The following is an 8,212-nucleotide window of genomic DNA, read 5'->3' as shown; positions in this document are numbered from 1 at the left end:
GGACCAGTGAAAAGAATGCTGGATTTGGAAACAGAGGACTTGGATTCAGATCCTGACTCTGATTCTCACCACCTGTTGGACCTCAGGAAGATACTTAACCTCTCTGGCCCTCAGGTACTTGTCTGCTCAATGAGGAAGTTAGACCAGATGGCCTCTAAGGCCCCTTCTGTCTCTAAATCCAAAATCCTATGATCATAGGGGCCCTCAGTTTCCCCATCCATAAGATGAAAGGATCAGTGATCTCTAAGTTTGCCACCAGTTCTTCATTCTACAAAATATGTAAGTTTCCACCTATAACAACTAAAGCTACGAAGAAGCAGGTACTTGTGAGGAACTCTGGCTTTAAGAACTTGGTTTTAATGACCCATAAAAGCCCAGAGAGTTTCTACTTGGACAAGGATTTTTTGTTTGTTTGTTTTTTGCTTTGTTTTGTTGGTTTGTTTTTCTCTGAATGAAGCCAGAGCTCGCAGTCTTAGGATTTCAAAGGAATTTAAATTTTGCTCTGCTTTTGGTCAAGGTCAATAGGCTCATTTGCACATGGGTACAGGCCCCTGTACATAGATTGTAGCCTACATTTGTGCTAATGGGCACACACACACACACACACACACACACACGTTCCAGAGTTTTCTCAGAACTTTTGTAGGAACCCAAAAGGTACAGTAGATTTAAAATAATATTCCTAAGACTCAGAAAACTTCAGTCCCCCTCCTACCTCTGCCATTACCTTCTTTTCAAGACACTTAACCTCTCTTGGCCTCGGTCTGTTCATCTGTAAAATGAAAGAGTTAGACCAGGAGATTCCTAAGGTCCCTACTATGTGCAGGCACTGTGCTAAGCACTTTACAAATACTATCTCATTTGATCCCCGTAACAACCCTAGAAGGTAGAAGCTTATTATCCCCATTTTACAGTTAAAGAAACTGAAATAAACAAAGGTTAAGTGACTTGCCGAGGGCCACATGGCTAGCAAGTATCTGAGACTGGATTTGAACTCGGGTCTTCCAGGCACCAAGCCTAGTGGTCTATTCCCTAGGCCACCTAACTGCCTTTATGAGCTGTGGAATCCAAATCTCCTGCTTTCTCATGGGTTGACAGCACCAACTTGCAATACAATCTTTCTTTGTTTCTCGTTCCTGAATGCCTACAAGTTGAGGGAGAAAATTTCCTAATTATTGGAACAATCCAAAAATGTAATGTAATGCCTTAGGAGCTAATAGGTTCCCCTCCACACATCTTCACTCCACAGACACACACTAGATTTCTTCAGGTGAATAAGGCTAGATGCCTACTCATTGTAGATGTAAAGGGGATTCTGGGTCAACAACAAGTTGGATTCAGTGGCTTGTGAGGGCCCTTCCAACGCTGAAATCCTGTGAGTTTCCTTCTCTACATTCTGATAATCCCGTAAGCTGCCAAGGACAAAGCATGGTTTATTTCAGACAACTCTCAGGATTGGGTCACTTCCTCGCAAGAGGCCAAGGAGAAAAGACCGAAGCCAAAGATGTTATCACCGTTTAATGTAAACTGAGTATGTTTTCCCCCTCCCTCCCCCACCTCCCGCCTCCAGAACAGCCCTGGGTAAAACATGTCAGGGTTGCCTAATGTTCCAATGTCATCCATCCTGTTCCCTCCTGGAACTTCTACAGTGAGCTACAAATTCTAAATATGAAGTAATAACAGGGTCTAGATTGCCCAGATGATAACTGGAAAAGCAGTAGCCCAACTCTGGAAATCAAAATGGCCTGGGTAGGGTGTCCTAGAGTGTTGGAGCTGGGAGAGACCTTAGCAATGATCCTGTCTAACTCCTTCATTTTACTGGTTTCTCAAACCCTGACTTGCTTAAGATCGTTCATGGAGTTAGTGAGTGATAGGGATGGGACTTACAATCTTACAACCTCTGAACTCAGAACCTTTTTCCAGGGCTCTTTACTCTATACCATGTTCAGCCCCCAGAAGATTTCTTCCTCTACCTCATCCCCTACACCCACTTCATGTGAGAGCCAAAACTCTTGCCATGGAGAAAAGATTCCTCAATTCTCTTAAAGGGCATGGAGGAAGACTTGTTAAGACACAATTGCAGGAGGATAGTAATAAGGGCTGCCCTGGCTGGTAGCAATGGGAAAAGAGAAGCATGAGTAGATGAAAAAGGTGTTGCCAAGGTGGGGCTCAGTATCTGATTGGATAGAAGTGAGGAACAGGGACGAGTTGCAGGTAATTCCAAAGTCAAAAAGACAAGAGAATTCAGAAATGGTGGCACCAAAGACAAGAGCAGACTTCCACTTGATTCTACTTTAGCTTCAAGCTATTGTCCTCTTTCCTCCCCTGCTTTTCACAGCCAAACTACTAGAAAAAAATCATCCCAACTCAGGGTGCCATTTCCTCATCACCCACTCACTTCCCAACCCCTTTAAATTTTAACTTCTAATATCCCTGCTTCACTAAAGCTGCTCCCTTTACCCTTTCAATCCAGTGACTTTTCACCAACCCTTCTCCTTCTCGACCTCTTGGAAACTTTCCAGAATCACTTCTCTCCTCCACTTGAATGTTCCCTCTTGGTTTCTGGGATGTTGGTCTCTCTCTGCCCTCCTCTTGCAGATCCTGACTTGCTTAAGATCATGCATGGAGAGAGTGAGTGATCAGGCTCTAAGACCTATAATCCTCTTCTCCTTCTATGCTGAGAACTTCACAGACCCAAGCTTGCTACTTTTACATCAGTCAGTCAATCAATATTCATTAAGCACCTATTTAATAAAAGTGCCTACTGGGCTAAGCACTGGCAGAACTGAATGGCAATTTGAAATATTGAGAAAAGAAAGTGTTATAATACTATGCTAGGTTGGTTGGTTGGTTGTTGTCTATTTTCAAACAGGACCAAAATGATATCACTATACTTGAGTCAAGATTCAATGTGTCCAGCTGTGGCTGATCAGACCAATACAAGCTCAGAACGATCTACCACAGGTGAGGCACAAATAGTCCATGTAAACGTTTGGGGTGGATACTCCAAACTTGCGTATCCTGCATTTCCTTTGAACTGTTTCAATTCTGCTTTGTCCATAGAGCACAGCACCTTCTCTGATGTGGGCACACCATGCTTAGCGTTCTTGTGCCAGTGTCTCCCATGTCACACAATCAATTCCAAAGTTCTTGAGAGAGACCTTGAGAGTATCCTTGCATGGCTTCTTCTGACCATCATGTGAACATTTGCCCTGTGTGAGTTCTCCATAAAATAGTCTTTTGGCAAGCAGACACTTTGCATTCAAACAACACAGCCAGCCCATTGGAGTTGTGCTCTCTGAAGCAGAGTTTGAATGCTTGGCAGTTCAGTTTGAGGAAGGACCTCGTTATGCTAGGTGAGGCATCATGGGATCATCAGATTTAGAAGTACTTTAGGGTTCATCTAGTTCAATACCTTGATTTTGCAGATGAGGAAATTGAGGCCATGGATCTCCAGAACTGCTATAGAAGAAGAAGCCTATTCCACCTTGGTTCACAGGATAAAGGAGAATCTGGTTGAACTGGGCAAATTCAAATTCAACCACTATTGTTTTAGTACCCATGATAGACAAAGCCCTCCAAGAGGCACTGGGTGATGCAAAGATAAATAAAATATAGTCCTTGTCTTCAGATGAATCTCTACTGGTACCTTCCATTTTGACTCCTTATATTTACCAAAAGGCCTTCTGATCTTAATTTAGTTTCCCAAGGAAACTTCCCTACTTAGAAGAGACTGCACCAGGCCACTCTACAATTAGGTTTCTCATTGCAAATAATTTAACTAGCTTTCTATTATGGCTCAGCCTCATGTGAGTTTTGGTAGCAAGGTCCAGTGGAAAGAGGACTGGCTGATCTTAGCAACTTCCTCTGGGTCCTACTTCTAACTCTGTTGTTAACTCCTTAAGCCAGGCCTTCTTAACCTGGGGCCTTTGAACTTTTTTTAAAAAAAATTTTGACAACTGTTTCAGTATGTGATCCTATGTGTTTTATTTTATATATTTTAAAACATTATTCCTTCAAAGGTTCAATAAGTGAAAACCAGACTACCAAAGGGTCCATGAGACAAAATAGTTTAGGAACTTTTGGTCTGAGTGAACTTTGGCAAGTAATTTCCTTCTCTACAGAGGGGCTATAAAATAAGGACTTGGCCTAAATGATCTAGGAGGTTCCAGCTCTGTGATTCTATATTGATAATAATAAGAGCTCACTTTTACAATTGGCAAAGCATGTTGTACCCTCCTGGTGAGGTAGATAGGGAAGGTATTGTAATCTGTCCTTTTACAGATAAGAAACCGAGACTCACAGAGATTGAATGATTCGCCCAAGAGTGCATAGAACATTGGTGACTGAGGAGAGACTGAACATGTTTTCTCATTGCAAGTTCATGTACCATACTGTCTATAATTGCTTCTTGGTGTACCGACTTTATAAGGTCTTAAGATTTAAAGCTTGAAGGAACCCTAGAGATATTCTAATTCAGCCCCTTCATTTTGTAGATGAGGAAACCCTGGGCCAGGAAGGGGCAGGGATTTGGGAGGAAGGAAAGGAAGGAAACAACATTTATTAAACACCTACTATGTGCCACACACTGTGCTAAGCACTTTACCAATATCACCTCATTTTATCCTCACAACAATCCTGAGAAGGTATTCTTATTATCTCCATTTTACAGTTGAAATAACTGAAGCAGACAGGTGTTAAGTGATTTGTCCAGGGTCACACAGTAAGTGTCAGAGGCCAGATTTGAATTCAGGTCTTCTGTACTCCAGGCCTAATACTCTTATCCACTAAACCACCTAATCACCCAAGGTCACATGGCTGGTAATCAAAGAGTCAGAATTCAGAGACCAACCATCCGATTCCATAGCAAGTGCTCTTTTTACTACATCACGAGTTGACAGACCAAATGCTGGCCCCCAGCAACTTGGAAGTTTCTAATTAAGAAAAGAAGAAGTCCTTTCTGTCTGACATCTTGGCTTGGGGGCGTCAGGAGCAGGAGTTCCTGAAGCCTCACCATGCTACCCAAGGACAATAAGAAGAAGAAAGATGCCAGCAAGTCAGTCAAGAAGGACAAAGATCCTGTGAACAAGTCTGAGGGCAAAACTAAGAAGAAGAAGTGGTCTAAGGAAAAAGTTCTAGACAAGCTCAACAATCTGGTTCTGTTTCACAAAGCAACGTATGACAAAGTGCAAGGAGGTCTCCAACTATAAACTTATTACCCCTGTAGTAGTCTCAGAGAGACTGAAGATCCGGGGTTCTCTAGCCCGAACAGCCCTCCAGGAGCTGCTTAGTAAAGGTCTGATTAAGCTGGTTTCCAAACAAAGAGCACAAGTGATATGTACCAGGAACACCAAGGGTGGAGATGCTCCAGCTGCTGAAGATGCATGAAATGGTTCAACATTTTTTGTGTACATTTTCAAAAATAAACTTATTGGACTAAAAAAAAAAGAAAAGAAGAAAAGCCTACCTCCTGATGCCCTCACCTGAACAGGTTATCTAATCTATTTCCCTGTCCCTGCATTACATCATTCTAAAACTACAAGAAGCTGACTCTGTGGGTGTTGAGTGACTTCTCTGGAGTCTTACCTGACTGGATTCAGTTTGCTACACTGGCCTCTCTAGTTGACAAGGAGAAAGGGAACAGAAACTCTTCTAAATCTTTTGAAAACCCAGAAATCTCAGGGAATCTTGAAGCAAAACTCAGGCCTGGGAAACTTCTAGACCAAGAAAGTTTCACTGATGTTCAGATCAGCACCTAAATGGAGCAACTGAAAAATTCCTGAGGTTTGCTGATCTAATGGATAGTCACAGTGAGGTTTAGTCGTGAGTGTCTCCTAAACAAGATTTTTCCAAGAATGAAAGCTAGATTTCAATGTCCCACTTGAGAGCATTTCAGTTAATATCCCCACCTCTATTTTTAGACCAGCAGCATGCCATGATGCAGTGAGTTCTGGGCTCTGAGTCAGAAAGTCCAGGCTCTGGCTCTCCCTAGCCAGGGAATTCTCACTGACCCTCAGTTTCACCTGTATCTGACACTTCATACTCTACAAGGTCCTGGTCTCAGAATAGTCTCTTGAGCTAATAAATCCCCTCTGGGCTTTACAGAGCAAGTGTGTCTGCCCCTGGTTTTGATACAGAAATGATTCCCGAATGTTTCATCTCATTATCGACATTTTATAGGTGAGAAGGCCAAGGTTCACTGAGATTTAAGTTTCTGGCCCAGGGTCAAAAGGGAAGTAAGTACAAGGGATGTGACTTGAACGTTGATATTCTGACTCCAAGTTCAGTCCTGTTTCCATTTCGTTATGTTGTTGTCTAGTCATTTCAGTCACATCTCACTCTTTGTGTCACCTATTCTTGACAAAGATACTGGAGGGGTTTGCCATTTCCTTCTCCAGCTCGTTTGACAGATGAGGAAACTGAGGCAAACAGAGTGAAGTTATTTGCCCAGGGTCACACAGCTAGTAAGTGTCTGAGGCCTTATTTGAACTCAGGTCATCTTAACTCCAGGCCCAGCACTCTATCTACTGTGCCATCCAGCTGCCCCTATTTCAATATACAGCTTCTCCTATCATACCCTTCCCAGGATTATTTGCATTGTAACTCCTGGAGATGCTGGTGTCTTAAGCCAAAGGAATGGCTCTCAAATAGTAGCATTTGAAAGACTATGGAAAAGTAGATTATTTGTAGGTGCAGAGATTCTCAAGATACATTTTGTGGATGACTCTCTACTCTGGTAGTTCTGTTTATCTACTACCTACAGCTTCACTCCCAGCTCTACTTTCTTTTGAAGGAGGGCCCTAGGATATATTTTTCCCTTCTTTAGATGTATGGTGGGCTCAACCTAGTAGGGAAAGCAATAGACAGACACTACAGAACCATCACTGGTTAGAACAGAAATGGAGACTAGATGCAGGAGGGCCACAGAGTCACCCCAACTGACCCAGGAAATAGGAGAAGGACTCTTCCCAGGCCTCCTTGCTATTTCCCCTGGGAGTAGTAGAAAGAGTCGAGGATTAGAAGTTAAGGGAATGAGGCTCTAGTCCTGACTGTCACCAAGTAGCTATATGACTTGAAAAAGTCACTGGGTTTTAGTTTCCTTATGTGTAAAAGAAGAACACTGCCTGCCTCCACAGTATGAGGATCAAAAGAGACAGTGGATATTGAAACAACCTTGGAAATCACCAAAATTATACCACTATGAGAGGTTATGAGAGTTTGGGAGATTTGGGCAGAGTAGATAGGGAGATTGGTTTGAAACTGGCTTCCTGACTCATTGCGTGGTTTGTTGTCACTGTTGCTAACAAAACTTACAAACCCTGGTTTTGAGCTCATTCTTTTGGCATAAATAAATTCTGCCCAAATCTTACCAAGGGCTCGGGGACCTTCATTTATTAATGAGTAAAGAGACCTTACTGGGATTCAAACATCCCAGTTCCAACATATAATAGTTATATGAGCTCAGACAAGTCATTTCACCCCTGAGCTGCTTTCTTTACCTTAGATGACCCGAAGAGAATTGAGTAGTCTCAAAAAACAAATTAAAAGAGATCTTTAGTATGAAAACAAAGGAGAAATATGGACCAAAAGAGAGGCTGGAAGGTGGCAGAAGCATGGCTCAGAGGAAAAGGGGGGAAAGAAGAACCAATAAATACTCAGAGCTAAGTAACAGATGTGCTATTTCCCAAAGACGGAGGAACTGGACCCATTAAGAAGGAAACAACTGTTTCCCACCCCTGCCCCCCAAATTAGGGGATTTCACAGATGTCATCAGGCAGAGGACGATCCAGTAAAGGTAAGAGGAGAAAGAGAAGAAATGTGGTAGTTGGTGATGCCAACATAAGGGGTACTGAGGCAGCTATTTGTCAGCCTGGTAACAACAATAGAGAGTTCTGTTGTTTTCTCAGGGCATTTGTCCAATACATAACAAAGAGCTCCCAAGACTTGTCAAACCTGATGACTACTACCCCACTTCTAGTGGTTCCCATGAAGATAAATGATACTAGCGGAAGGAATTTTGAAGGATTATAATGTCCTGGGCAAGAAACTCAGCTCATCAGGTTATAGGTGGCATTCTCATCACAGTTACTGACCAAAGGCAAGGACTCCAGAGAAGAAAGGCAGATTTTGAGAAGTGAATCACTGATCGAGAATAGGGTGTCTGAGAAGAGAATTTGGATTTTTCCACCATGACTTAAAATACGTAAATGAT

The 8,212-nt window shown here is 42.5% G+C and overlaps 1 pseudogene; it reads left to right on the top strand.

Annotated features, from left to right (window-relative positions):
* The first annotated feature begins 5,015 nt into the window (after positions 1-5,015).
* Positions 5,016-5,388, top strand: LOC118844393 (annotated as a pseudogene).
* Positions 5,389-8,212: the final 2,824 nt, after the last annotated feature.

This window comes from Trichosurus vulpecula, chromosome 1 (genome assembly GCF_011100635.1).
Source record: "Trichosurus vulpecula isolate mTriVul1 chromosome 1, mTriVul1.pri, whole genome shotgun sequence".
Taxonomy (NCBI): domain Eukaryota; kingdom Metazoa; phylum Chordata; class Mammalia; order Diprotodontia; family Phalangeridae; genus Trichosurus; species Trichosurus vulpecula.
The sequence above is the reverse complement of the archived record's forward strand: the minus strand, read 5'-3'. Positions and strand labels throughout refer to the sequence as shown.